The 15,301-nt window shown below is 43.7% G+C and overlaps 1 long non-coding RNA gene across 1 annotated transcript in view; it reads right to left on the bottom strand.

Moving 5' to 3' along the window:
- LOC114589563 (uncharacterized) overlaps positions 1-15,301 on the bottom strand; it is a 39,220-nt gene that overhangs the window by 17,799 nt on the left and 6,120 nt on the right. The window lies entirely within an intron of this gene.

The raw sequence follows: 15,301 nt of genomic DNA, 5'->3' as shown, positions 1-15,301 counted from the left end.
GATAATTTTCATACCATTTAGTTTTACTTTATTGAGTGTATAGCAAAACTGGAAGATGCCTATAGAACACCAGCACTGTATGCACTTAAAGGAAACCCATAAATCAGCCCACTTCTCTTCCGAGTCTGGATAGACTTGGTAGACACAGAGGGCAATCTTGTGGGAAGATCCAAAGGGATGAACAGCTTAGGATGTAGCTGATCTCTGGCTCAGCTGACTGATTCCTGGCTCAGATGGGCTCATCCTATAAAATAGTGGTTTAGGGCTTAGGCCTAGTTGCCAAGTCATCTGACTAGGCTGAATAGGCTTAGGATCCAGCCTAAGTCTCCCCCTCTAATCATGCCACACCACACCTCCATCACGCCCCTTGCAAGGAGACTTACACTTGCCTCATCTTTGCCAGCTGAGCCCTGGATGAGCAAATTACACCTGCATATTGTCAGCTGAGCCAAGGTTGGGGACTTTTATAGGATTGATTTACCTCTGCCAGGGTTAGGCAGAGTGGCAGCAGCTTCCCCACTGCTGGACAGGTTTTGGATCTGGTGCAACTTTACGCCAGGTTAACGTACACCAGCTTCCTTTATGCCACCTTCTTAAGCATAAGCTTGCTCCCACAATGAGTTATGCTTTATCAAACGTTTCTTTGAATCAACAGACAAATAGTAATTCTTTTGCTTTTATATAATAATAATAATAATAATAATAATAATAATAATAATAATAATAATAATAAATTTTATTTATACCCTGCCCTCCCCAGCCAAGACTGGGCTCAGGGCAGCTAACACCAGGTAAAAACAATTGATTAAAATACAACTTAAAAACAAGATTAAGTACAACATTAAAATGCAGCCTCATTTCAGTAGAAACTCAAATCAAAAACTTTTGGGATGAAAACGTCAACTCTTCACCAAGGCCAGCTATCCAGACTGGTCCTACGTGGGCCAGAAAAAAGCCAGGGAAGTCCCCAAATAGGAGTTCCATCACAGAAGGAGAAAGGAAAAAGGAAAGAGGGAAATTAGTATTTGTTGTTATAGTTAATGTATGTTACTTTTTACCTTATGTATGATCCTGGAACCTTTTACCTTATGTATGATCCTGGAACAAAATTCTTCTAGTTGATTGTGCTCATATATAATTTGAAATCATATTATTGATAATAATAAATTGAAAGGGGAGACAATGGCACATTGAGTGAGCAGGTAAAACAGGGCATCAGAAATCTATATATCTGTATTCTTTTGGAGAACATTTGATATTGCAGGGCATTTGGCTTGGTTATTCTTCTACCCTCCCCTTCATTTATTCATTAATTCCAAAATGAAATGAGCCAATGTGGTGCAGTGGTTAAAGGGTTGGACCCTGACCCGGGAGACCAGGATTTTCATCCCCACTCAGACATGTGTGACTCACTGGGAGACCTTGGGCCACTTACTGCCTCTCAGTCTAACCTACCTAACAGACTTCTTGTGATGATAAAATGCAGAGAGAAGAACCACAGGGTGGTCCCTGAGCTCCTTGAAGGAGAAGGTAGCAAGTATATGAAACAAACAAACAAACAAACAAACAAACAAACAAAAACAAACGTACACCTCATTTTTCATCAATGTCCCCGAAAGCAGCTTATGAAAGCAAACACTACAAGTGAATGCTTGTAAATGCTAGTAGCAAAGTGCCTGCTTGGGGCTCTTTTCTGAATGACCAGCGTCACTCTGCTTGCTCATTTTTCTTTCACTTGGCCTGAAGCTGCTTCTCCAAGAGGACAGAGAAAACATTCCAGTTTTGCTTTGGTGAAGAGCTCAGCTGCTCGCCCAGACATGTTAATTACTCATTTAGGTTACTGATGAGGAACATCCTCTGCTGGGCTTTTCTTCCTTTGGCATTTTTTTTTTGTTTGTTTTTAAAGAAATATTGGTGTTTTGTCTCCCCTTACAGTCTTTCACAATTTCAGTATTGCTTTGCTCTCTGCTGCCATTTTTTCTTTTTCAATTCCTGGCCAAGAATAGTTGATTTGTAAATATGGTCCTTTTGAAATTCAGTTAACTGATTGGTGGAACAAAATTGCAATAAACATATCAATATGTCTTTTGGGACATTCTCCTGCTTTGAATTGTATTTTATTTTTTTGGAAGGGTGTGGTAAATAATGTTTTAAATGAGTAGTCCTCTTGCAGAGCTTATTTAGATCTAATCAAAGCTTTGAACTAGAGAGCTTCCCTAGTCTTTGACACTGAAGATACATATTTCAATACTGACTCTTGTGACTATAATCTGTTTCGAACTGTTTTTAATATTGCATTTTTTTAATTGCTGCAATCCACCTTGGGATCTTATGTTGAAATTAATCACCATCTTCCCACCCAAATGATGGATATATTAATGTATATGCTTTCTATTGCTTAGCTTTCTTTGATAGCCTTTCCACATCTCATAGTGAAACCGTGAGGCTGGTGTGAAGTTTGGTTGCTTGACAGCATTTTGAATTAGCAGCATGGAATACACACAATCTTCTTGCCAGTTTGAACAACAGATTAAATTCTAAACATGCAAAAAGGAGAAAGGGGAGGGGTTGTTTTCCTGCCTGCTGGTGTTTGAAAGGCCTTGAAATCTATTGACTCAACACGTTCATAATTTTCCCCACTGCAGTTACCAGGGTGAAATGGCATTAGGTCCTTTCCTGAGAGGTGAACTGTTAAGTGATTTCCCTAGTCTAGTTACTTTCACTGTTTTCTCAGCTTTCCGGATCTTTTTCTCATGGTCTGCCCATCCCTGAGGCAGGCACCTCAGGTGGGAAGGAGGGGCAGAATCCAAGGGGCAGCCGCCCCATGGTCAAGTCACCCACTGCCACCAGAGAAGTGTGGGGAAGCAGCAGTGGCTTCCAGGTTCCAGTGATATCTTGTGAGAGCCTGCCCCATGAAATCTCATGAGGTCTCACTGGAACCCACTGCTGCCACCACTTCTCTTTGCTCCACCGCTGTGACTGCAGGTGCTGCCTCCTGCCACCAGAAAAGTAAGGAGAAGTAGCCGCAGCTGTGGCTTCTGGGTTCTGGCAAGATGTCACTGGAAGCTGCTGCTGCTTCTACTCACTTCTCCAGCACCAGTACGGATACCCTCCCTTCCCCCAGCAAAGTGAGCAGAAGCAGCTGTGCCTTCTGGTAAGACTCTAGCAGGATCTTGTGAGAAGCCACCAGTGCCCCTTCACCTTGCTTCCCCTGTGGTGGGAGACACCCCACCTCTGCCACCACCACCAGAGAACTGAGAAGTGGCTGCAGCAGCAGGTTCCAGGTTCTGGAAATATCTTGCAGACCTATGGTGAGATCTTGCCAGAACCCAGAAGCCACTACAGTTGTGCCATTAACAAGGCTTTGGTAGTGGTGGTGGGGGGCATCATCTACTGTTTCATCCCAGGTGGTGAAACAGGACGGACCGCCCCTTCTTCTCCTGATGGGATTCAATCACATACCAGCAAATTCAGGTTGTGCAGTTACAGCTGATGTGAAGCTTTTGCGCAACAAACTCACTTCTCTAAAAGATCAGGCTTTGCAGTAAGGAAGGTGATGAGGAAAAGAAATGGAAAGTGTGGAGAAACACTTCCTTTAAATCAAGGTCATCTAGCCTCAGCGCCACCCAGAGACATTTTGATGCCCGATGCAGCCCCCACTGTGCTGCTGCCATGCCCTCATTTCCCCTCCTGGTGGTGCAGCTCTGCAAGGACTTTTCCTTGAGGAGGAGCCCTTGCAGAACCTTGCTACAATTGGAGGTGAGGACTCAAGACTACTTAGAGGTGCCATCCAGGACCAGTGTGTAAGCAAGCCACTGCTGCGAGTAATGAGGAGGCAGTTGTAAGAAGTGTGTCTTGCCCTGCTCCCCCTTCCCTTCCTCCTCCTTGCTTTCACAGCCTGCTCTCCTGCCCTCTCCAAACATCTCAGCAATGACAAGAGTGAAGAGATGAAGCTACACTCTCTTCTTGTTTTGCATTCTCATTCTTTGAAAGCTTGTGTTTTGGCTTCAGAAGCTATCCCCCAGATGTCTTTAAAAAGCCCATAAGCAGGAGATGAAGGCAACTGTCCTCTTCCTCTGCCATTCCCTGGCAATTAATACCCAAGTAACATGTTGTTTCTGAACCATTGTGACTAGTAGCTATTGATAGACCATGAATTGTTCTAATTCCCTTTAAAAAAATCCTAAACTGGTTTCCATCAACAACTCTTGTGGCAGTTAATTCTATAGACCTCTCTGAATTTTGCAATGCAGTTCTTCTTCCAAGCACTGGGTACAAAAACATGTACATAAAAATGAACATTTTCATAAAAACAGTCTCTGAATTGCATTATATTTCAGGGAAAATGCTTGCAAAAATGTGTAAGTTTGCATTAAAATCATGAATCTTCAATAGGATTCTTTTTTTCTCTTTTAAAGGCAGATGGGCTGCACAAATGTGTAGAACTGCAGTTAAAAATGGAAAAATTAGACAACTGAAATTGAGAGATTTTGTTGATCCCAACTCCATCCCCCTGATCATTTTGGTTGCTTTTTAATGTGCTGTTGCCCTAGGAAGCCCCCCCCCCCAGGGCTTAAGTTAGCATGACAGACAGGGTGTCAGTGTACATTTACCTGCAGTATTAGAATGAAAGGCTAACTTAGATTTTAACCTGAGAGTTAAATGGCTTGGTATTCCTGTTTCCTCTCCCGGACATCCATCAACTTGATGCATGCTCATAAAATAAAGAAAGGTTCCAGTCCAGTGTGACAGCAGTGAGCATGTGTGCAGGAGAAAGGAGAACTGGCTTGTGCCACAGTATCCCTTTAAACCCACCTGCTTGTCCACCAATGACAACCCCAGCACTGACATTTCCAATCTCTTTTCTTTCATGCCACATTCATGGAAAAAAGACCTGCTGTATTTTGAGGAAGCTCTGGAATCCCGCGGGAGAAGGATCTCTCGAGCGGTGTGGCAAGCTGCCAAGTACAGCTTGTTCTGAAATGCACTCTCTCTGAGAAGTTGCATTGTCAACCGAGACACAATGTCCGTTTAATGGGAGGTAGTTCGGACTCTTGATTAGCTGAGTTGTTACTTAGCAGCATTTCCTCTGGGGCACAATCTCTCTCCTGCTACTGCTGGGCTCTGCTGCTTCTTTCCTCCCCACTTTGGCATTAGGTTATTGGACTGTGGGGCAGACCAGCCAAGAGGGTGGAGGACTCATGGAAAGACTTTGTGCCCTTCCATGCCTGGGTAGGTTTGAGCAGCTCTCCCTTGGCCCATTCCTTTATCATTCCACAGGTCCCTTTTGCCTTGTATTCTGCTCCTCTGGAATTGCAATGTATTTATTTGCAAAGGTTAAATTCCACCTATCTTTCAAATTCAGGACAATACATATAGTCCTCCCCTTCCCCGGTTTATTCTCACAACAACCTTTTTGAGACAGGTTAGGCTAAGAGATAGTGACTAGTCCTAAGTCTCCCAGTGAGCTGCATGGCTGGGTGAAGACTTGAACCTAGATCTCCCCCACCCTAATCTAGCCCTATTACTGCTACAACATGCTGGTGTAGCTGAAATAATTTCTTAAACTAATTCTGGAATCAGACCATTGGACCATCTAGCTCACCATTGTCTATACTGACTGGCAACAGCTCTCTGGAATTTCAGGCATGATTCTCTACCCTACCTTGAAATGCCTAGGATTGAACCCAGGACCTTCTGAATTCAAGGCAGATGCTCCACCACCGAGCCCTTTCCCAAACATTTAGCACTGCAACATTTGGTTGCAGGTCTCATTTCTAAACTATAATTTCCATGTAAGCAAAACATCATTTGTGGAGCGGCCATTTTCTGACATTATGTGGATGCTAACTGTCTCACACACAAGTTGATTGGCAATTCTTTACCATCAATATCAATAAATGATCCACTTCAGCTTTGTCAGGGCAAGCTATTAAAATTCTGATCTGGAGTCGAGTTTCACTTGCAACATTACTGACTTTACAACATAAAGTCAGGACATGTTCCACTATAGTATCTGAATGTGGCCCATTTTTTAGAGGAGAAGGTAGAACATAATGTACCAGAAGGTATTTTAAAGGATCTAGTTGGCATGGAAACTGAATTTTTTCCTTCACAACCTCTTCCTGAACTATCCAATGTAACATTAAGTTTTGATTTGAAACAGCCCTGTGAGTAATCCAGCTAGAGAGGTGGAAGTAAGAAAGTGGTTGTGGTGTGTGTGTGTGTGTATGCGCACACACAAACAATTGCCTTTATTTTGCTAGCTTATAAACATGTTTTACCAGTCTTGACAGGATTATGGAGCCCATTAATCTATGAAAGAGTGACATGCATTTTGTTCTAGTTCATGCGTCAGTTCTTCATTAATTAAGTTCTGACTACGCAATATTTGTTCCTGATTAAAATATAAATAAAACAACAGAGATAGATAACTTTTTTTAAAAAAAATGTGTGACTACTGAGCCTACACTGGCACCATAAATTTATCTGGCGACAGCAGCCTATCTATTCTATATTCCCCTACCTGTTTCCCTCCAGATGTTTCATATCTGCATCTGGCTGTTCATTGTGAGAGCAGGACACTGGACTATATGGTCCAATTTGGTCTGATCCAGCAGGCCTCTTTTTATGTCTTTATGATGTCAACAACCCCAGTTAGACAGGGGCTAATGAGAGTTGTAGTCCAACATCTGGAGTTTATATTAGGGGTGCTAAAAACAACAACACTTCACATGTTTAATACCTACTGGTCCCACCCCTCATTGCTACATGCAGTAAGCTACACCCACTGCACACCTGGATTGTGTGAAGTGACCATATGCACTCCTGAGCATTTGGGGTTCCTTTACACAAATGGGAAATTGGAGACCATCAGGAACCCTCCTCATACATGCACAGGAGCTCTCTCTGCACACACAGGTTCACACACATATGGCCCCACCAAATGGCAGTGTCTATATAACATGAGCATGGAGGAAGCATGGGCAGCACATGCAAACACACTGCCCTTTCCCATGTTTGTAAATGTGGTGTGTAAGAACGAGAGCAAGAACGAGACTGAGAGACTTCCTATTGTAAATCTTACATTATTATTCAAATCTACATTACAATTTACACATTAGGGGGGGACAGCCCCCAAAAATGTTGCTGCCTGAGAAGAAGGATAAGATGGTGCCCCTTCCCAATTCTACATCCAGAATCAGAAAGGAGTGGCAGGTGAATCTTATTTCAGCACTGCTGATTGAACAGCATTCTCCATTGTACCAGAAACAGTAGGGCAGTTTAGGAAGTTTAGAGCAGACCAGCCTAGGGAACTCTGACTAGATAGAGGACTGTTGCTGTGTCCCCTACCCTCATTCTTGGCCTCTCAATACATCTTTTTTATTGTGCATTCATGATTATTTGTGCTCCTGGTGTTTTCAGGGCAGTCATACACAATCCCTCTTTCAGTAATATTTGCACTTGTTTTGGAGTGGTCACGTTGCTTCATATCCATTCAGTGCATGTCCTCCAACTTCCTGCTGAAATCCCCTAACTTTTCATACCAAGCATGAGCTGTATTTCTACTGGGTGAATATAAGCCACGAGGGGGTTCTTGGAGTGACCCCCTACTGCATCTCTTAGCTTCCTCTCTGCCTCTTGTCCTTCTCTTTTACCCCTCTGCTGGCTGCCTGATGGCAGAGGAACTCAAAGAAGGGCCTCAAGAGTAGCAGGGCAGGTTCATATTGCAGGGAGGGAGCTGGGGTGCATGTGGGTAAACCAATTTGCACATCCTTAGGCTACGTCTAGGTTGAGAATGAGCACTAAAGAGCCCAGCCAAAAGTTTCATGGAAGTATAGGTTGCAATTCTGTATGCACTTTACCTGGAAGTAAGCCCCTTGAGCATAGTGGAACCTGCTTCTGAGTAAATGTGTACAGGTCTGTATTGCACAACTCAGCTCAGCAGGAAGCTTCATGGCTAGATGAGCCCTTTGGTGTTAGTTTTATTATCCACCCAAACACTGACTAGCTTTGACTAAAGGTCACCATTTTATTCTCCTGCTATTTATGTGCATTGGGAAGATGCTTTTTGACAGGTTCTCTGTTGTGGTCCAACTGTAAGAGATAAGCAGGTAAACTAGTTTTAGAAACAGCCATATAACTTCTGGCCATATTCTGCAACTGTTTGCTTTACAAAACTCAGTGAAAAGCTTCTCCCTTCCTTTCAAAATACTAAATGAAATTATTCAACAGCATTTCAGTATGAATTTTCCCCTCATAAACAAACCTTTTGTATGCAATGTTGCCTAATATACATGTTTTTGCGAAGTATATTTCCCGTAACATTTATATTTCCCCTAACATAATGCATTTTGTATATTATTTTCATTAATATATACATTTTATGCACAGTTTACCTTACTACGTGCATTTTTGTAAACATTAAATGACATTGCAAAATTTGGAGAAGTACACATTTCAAAAAATGACTGTGTTTCAGTTCACACCCTGCTCCACTCTAACACTCTATTGCGTTAGAGTGTCTGCTTTGCATGGAGAAGTCTCCAGTCCCTGGTATCTCCAGTTAGGACCAGGAGTGTCTCCTCCCTGGAATCCTGGAAAACCACTGCTAGTCTGTGTAAACAGTAATGAACTAGATCAGGGTTAAGGACCCACCTTATTTCTGTCATCTTAAGTTCTTTTAAGTTGTTTTTTATAGTGTGAAATATTTACTAATATTGTGTTTCAATAGCTGTAACACACACTAGAACCTTGGGTTGAGGGTGGATAATAAATTGTAGTAGTAATAATAATAATAATAATATTGGTATGAGGGTATTGTTTATCTGGCTTGATTTGACAAAAACTGCTTGCGAACTTTGTTCCTGTTGATGTTGGTGTTAAAATCTTTTAAGTTCTGCTCCCTCCTGAGCACAAAGCTGCTCTGATTTCACAGGGGCATCACAGCAATGGAGGCAACAGCATTTAAGGGTGCTGTGACCATTTTCCCTGAAAAAGTTCAGCTGGACAGCTAATTTGATGAGACTAGATCATTGAACGTACTTCCAAGCTAAGTGCTAGAAAGAAGCCAAATCATTTGAAATGTTACAAAATGATAACTTTCTCTGTCTCTCCCACCTCCCTCATTTCAAATTCTAGCAAAACACGTATAGATATGAATAGTCAAGTAATAGCTGAAAGATTAGTCAGGTCATTTTTCGTTTCCTGTCATTATCATTAGTAAGATTTAGTCATTCTCTCTTGTGTCACAGTGACATTTTAGTTTTCAAGGCTCTATAGAGACAACCGGCATGAAATCGTTCTGTCGAGTAGTTAAGAGCAGCCTTTGCCAGCCTGGCTCCTGCCAGGTGTTTTGGATTAGAGATCCTTTCAATGCCATCCAGCAAGGCTGTACGATAGTGGGGCTGATGGGATATGTCGTCCAAAAGCATATGGAGGACATCAGCTTGGCAAAATCTGGTTTAGAGAGTTAAAAAACCAAGATGGGAATGAACAGTGATGGCCCAGTCACTGTAACAGCATGTCTGCATGCGAACAAATTTGAGGAACAGGTCCACCCGGCATACTGTCCAGTGCACACTTATACCTCACCATTGCACTATGCTTTGGTATACAACACGTTGTGGTGGTGGTGGTGGTGGTGGTTGTCAGCTTGTTCCATTCACTAGTCACTTTTATGCTACAGCAACTCAAAGTGACTAACAATATTTTAAGTAAACTAACACATATAAACATTAAAACCAACATTTTAAAAATCTAAAAGACCATTAAAAAAGGATTAAAACATCTCACCATGCAAAAAGGGCATAGATAGCTTAAAAACCAAAGCCCTTTCGAAAAAGGGGTTTTTTGGTTGCGTGCCTAAATATATGTTACGATGGCACCAGGTGAGTCTCCTTGGGGAGTGCATTCCACAAACAAGGAGCCACTACTGAAAAGACCTGTGCTTATGTGGAGGCAGCACATGAATAAGGGCTTCAGATTGCAGGCTCCAGGTCGGTTCATATGGGGAGAGGTGGTCCTTGAAGTACTGCAGTCCTGAGCCATTTAAGGGTTTGTGGGCCCAAAAACTAATTGGCAGCCAGTGCAATCAGGGCAGGATTGGTGTTATGTACTTAGACAGTCTTGCCCCAGTAAGCAACCTGGCCACTGAATTCTGCACCAGCAGTTTCTAAACTGTTTTCAGTGGCAGCCCCACATATAACACATTGCCGTAATCGAACCTAGAGGTTACCAGAGTATAGACAACGTAGATGCCACAGTAAGGAGAATTACGGTACATCACTGGAGCAATGATCTTGAGCCACATCTTTCCTGTAAAGAAAGAAGCTTTTGGATTCATAATTTCCAAAAATTATATATCCAAAATATATAATTCTGTATGGGATGTATAAGATTCAGCAGTTTCAGGGGAGGGAACATGGGAGGCTGCCTTGTACTTAGTCAAACCATTGGTCCATCTAGCTCAGTATTGTCCACATTGTTTGACAGTGACTCTCTACGGGCTCAGAGTAGCAATATTTCCAACCGTACCTGGGGAAGTTGTGGGTTGAATTTGGGACCTTCTGCATGCAAATCAGAGCTCTACCACTCCACTTAGCTGCAGCCCTCCCCCAAAGCAGAATGGGAGAACCCGTGTTTTACATGCAGAAAATGCTCCCAGGTTCACTCCCAGCATCTCCAACAAACAAGGGCTAGATAGATGTCCATGATGTGGGGTAGAAAGTTTTCTGCAAAAACAAACCCACTTTGTAAGTTCCTTAGTTACAATGAATTGATGCCAACTGTAACTACAATGTTAGGCAAGCTTGGCAGTTCAATATTGTTTAGCTTTGCTTTTTAATGCAAGTAAAATAAACATCCTAAATTAAGCCGCAATGGGGGACCTGTGGCCCTCCAGGTGTTGCTGGACGTCAACCCCCACCACCCCAAACCATTGGATATTCTGGCACTGGCATTTGGCAATCCAAAAGCATCTGAAGGACCACAGGACCTGCTCTAGAGCATCAGAAAAAGTTATTGCGCAGACAGGAAATTTATTGATGCAAATCACCCTAATTTGCAGAGGACATTTGTCAATTTTGTTGCAGGTGATGGAAAGGAACCTTGTCCGGAGCTGGCCCTACCACTAGGCAGAGAGAGGCTGCTGCTGCCTCAGGTGGCAGATTTAGGAAGCTAGGTAGAAGCAGTGATATACTGGAGGTGAGTGAGCCACACAGCCTGCCCTGCAACCTGTAAGAGAGCATGCTGCCCTTAGGTGCAGTAGAGGCTGCTAGCCCATCTCAAGTATTAAAACTAAGATAAGACCATTGTGGTTGGCATCTGTACCCACAAGAGAGAGGAAGCTAGCTTGTCTAGGCAGCAAAATGACTTAGATCAGCTCTGCTTATATATGTCTAAGAGAAATCTATGGACTTTCCCATTTGGCCTGTGAGGTTGTTTTGGGCAATCATACATGGTGTCACATGTGGGACAGGTAAGGGTGGGGCCTGCCCAGCAGGTGCTTTGTAGGTGCTGCTGCTGATTTCAGGACTTCAAAGTGCAAAATCACCTGACATCATTTTTGTGATCTCAGGTAAGTGACAGGTGGGTGGTCCCACTCACCTGCCAAATTTGGCCTCCAAGACAGACCATAAGAAGAGCCTGCTGGATCAGGCCATGGCCCATCTGATCCAGTAACCTGTTCTCACAGTGGCCAACCAGATTTCTCTGGGAAGTCTGGAAGCAAGAACAGTCTCCTGTTCTGTGGTTCCCTGCAACTGGTATTAAGAAGCATCGCTGCCTTCAACTGTGGAGGTTGATGAGCATAGCTGTAATCACTTGTAGCCATGCACAAGAGCACTCCGCCTGCCTCTGGTTTCCAACAACTGGTATTCAAAAGTATTGCTGCTTCTGACCTTGGAAGCAGAACTTAGTCGTCATGGCCAGTAGCCATCAATAGCCTTCTCCTTCAGTAATTTGTCAACCCTCTTTTAAAGTCATTCAAGTTGGTGGCCATCGCTGCCTCCCATGGGAGCAAGTTCCATAGTTACTGTGTGAATAAGTGCTTTCTTTTATTTGTCTTGAATCCTCCAACAATGAGCTTCAATGGGTGTCCATGAGTTCTAGTGTTACAGGAGAAAGAGAAAAACCTTTCTGTACCCATTTTCTGCAGGCTATGCAGGCTATGCATAGCTTTATAATGTCCTATCATGTCATCTTTTACTTGCCTTTTCTCTAAACCAAAAGCTGCAACCTTTCCTCCTAGGGGAGTCACTTTATCCCCTTGATCATTTTGGTTGCCTTTTTCTGAACTTTTCCCAACTTCACAATATCCTTTTTGTGGAGAGCAGGCCAGAACTGGACAAAGTATTCCAAGCATGATCACACCATAGATTTGTACAATGGCAGTATGATCCTGATAAGGACCTGGCCTTTGGAGCCATAATGGCTCACCAACCCTGATTTAAGGGAAACCCACAATCCTTAACCTAATTTCATGGGCATCACGAGGAGGGGGGGGAATGGATGAAAGGGGGGCGTACCCTGGAAGTATCCCAGAAAAACTCTTTTCTTCCTGTGAGAGCATGGCAGCCATTTGGGGCGCCATGGTCTCGCGTGATCTCGTGCCAAGATCTTGTCCTGAGAAAAGCATTTTTTCATTGCCATGATCTCATGTGGAGCCCCCAAACGCACAATGTCCTTATTTTCATTGGAGAAATGTTGGAGGGTATGGAGTTATCCGACCTCTGAACTGCCAGAAGGCAATTCTATATAGGAAAGGTTTTTTTAATGTTTTATGTTTTATTCTGTTTTTATATATGTTGGAAGCTGTGCAGAGTGGCTGGGGCAACCCAGTGTTGGGTATTTATACTCCACGTGTGGAATATAAATACTAACATTATCTTTATGGAATGAGACATCCCTATTTTCATCAGAGAAATGTTGGAGGGTATGGGGTCATGTGACTCACATGAGAGCACTGACAGGAAGACTCGCATCCCAGTTTTGGGACTCATTATGTTGGAGGGTCAGGGGGGCAGAGAAATGAAGGTGACAGAGGGAGGGAAGGAGGGAGGGAGGGAGGGACGAGCCACCCATATACAGTGGTGCCTCGCAAGACGAAATTAATCCGTTCCGCGAGTCTCTTCGTCTTGCGGTTTTTTCGTCTTGCGAAGCACGGCTATTAGCGGCTTAGCGGCTATTAGCGGCTTAGCGGCTTAGCAGCTATTAACGGCTTAGCGGCTTTAAGAAAAAGGAAACAAACTCGCAAGAACTCGCAAGACGTTTTGTCTTGCGAAGCAAGCCCATAGGGAAATTCGTCTTGCGGAACGACTCAAAAAACGGAAAACCCTTTCGTCTAGAGAGTTTTTCGTCTTGCGAGGCATTCATCTTGCGGGGCACCACTGTACTTGTTTCCAGCCGTACCTACATGTGCCCCCTCCCCAACAAATTGCTCCTTGCCAGTCCTGGGAACTTTGTATCTAACTCCATGAAGATCCACTGCCAGTCAGTATTAAGACTAGGACAGAGGTTTTCAATCTTTTTGAGTTCACGGCTCCCTTGACCAACTACATTCTTTCTGCAGCACCCCTGTGGGGATCAGGAGCCCAGTGATGTCACCCCTTGCCTACAGAGCTGGCAGCCTCTCAGCCTTTTTTGAAACCCTCCCTTGAGTGTTCCCCTCCTATCCTCTCCCCTTGGGAGTCCTCTGGTTAGCCGCAGCTGCCACCCCTGAGAAGAACCCCCTGGCCAGCCCCAGAGGCACCATTCGCCTGCGGAGCTTGTAGCCAGGGCTGCTGCAACAAACAGCTGTGCAAGCCTTGGGGAGGCAGAGACACGAGAGGGCATCAGAGGAGGAAGGGAAGAAAAGAGGGACAGAAGCCAATGTTGCCCATGGCATTCCTGACCATCATTCAAGGCACCCCAGGGTGCCATGGCACACTGATTGAAAACCACTGGACTAGGATAATTCAGCTTTTCTCAACCTTAGGTCCTCAGGTACTATTGGACTACAACACCCATTATGACTGACCGCTTGCCCTGCTAGCTAGGGCTGATAGGAGTTGTAGTCCAACAACATCTGGGGACCCAAGGTTGAGAAAACCTGGCTAGATGGACCAGTGATGTGACTCAGTATCAGATAGCATTTATATGTTAATTCTTCCTGCGTGTTTTCGAAGTTTAATGGCAATAACAAAGGAACAAAAACACAGTGTATTTGTTGTGATTAACTTTTATATGCCAGAATATATAGCAGTATTATCAGTGGAGAACGAACAGGCACCTTTGCTTCTCTGTTCAGACTATTAATCCACATGGTGCTTTGTAATGGAAAACCATTACATTATCCCAAGTCTGGTTTTAAAACTCAGCTCTTACCGTCAATCATGAACAAAATAACAGCTGAAAAGCAAACACAATTGAAGGGTAATAGCTCTAACACCCTGATAATCTAGATTCCTGTCAGGTTAATGAGCGCTTGAGTGTGGGACGGCATTGTTTTCTCCTAGCTGTGACTAGTCCACATTATGACTTCACCTCTTAAACTTCCTAACGAGGATGGTTTTCAATAAAGAGAGAGTTTTTCCAAGCCATTTTCAGCTTAGCCAAATCATAGGTGAGGAATGTTGCTGGTTCCGTGTTATTACAGCCGCAACTGTGTGGAGTTGGCTGGATTAATGTCAGATACATTTCATTCTTTGAAAGCCTAGAGGGCTGTGGGGGATCAGGATTAGACACTTTAAAATATCCGGACATTTTAGGGAAGCAAGTTGATACAATACATTACTCTTTCCAATAGCTGGAAAATTAGTATAGTACATGTCAAAAGTGTGTGGCACAGAACATTTGTTGTTGTTTAGTCGTTTAGCCGTTTAGTCGTGTCCGACTCCTCGTGACCCCATGGACCAGAGCATGCCAGGCACTTCTGTCTTCCACTGCCTCCCGCAGTTTGGTCAAACTCATGTTGGTAGCTTCGAGAACACTATCCAACCATCTCGTCCTCTGTCGTCCCCTTCTCCTTGTGCCCTCCATCTTTCCCAACATCAGGGTCTTTTGCAGGGAGTCTTCTCTTCTCATGATGTGGCCAAGGTATTGGAGCCTCAGCTTCACGATCTGTCCTTCCAGTGAGCACTCAGGGCTGATTTCCTTAAGAATGGATAGGTTTGATCTTCTTGCAGCCCATGGGACTCTCAAGAGTCTCCTCCAGCACCATAATTCAAAAGCATCAATTCTTCGGCGATCAGCCTTCTTTATGGTCCAGCTCTCACTTCCATACATCACTACTGGGAAAATCATAGCTTTTACTATACAGACC

This window comes from Podarcis muralis, chromosome Z, assembly GCF_964188315.1.
Source record: "Podarcis muralis chromosome Z, rPodMur119.hap1.1, whole genome shotgun sequence".
Lineage (NCBI taxonomy): Eukaryota > Metazoa > Chordata > Lepidosauria > Squamata > Lacertidae > Podarcis > Podarcis muralis.
This window is presented reverse-complemented; position numbering and strand designations above follow the sequence as displayed.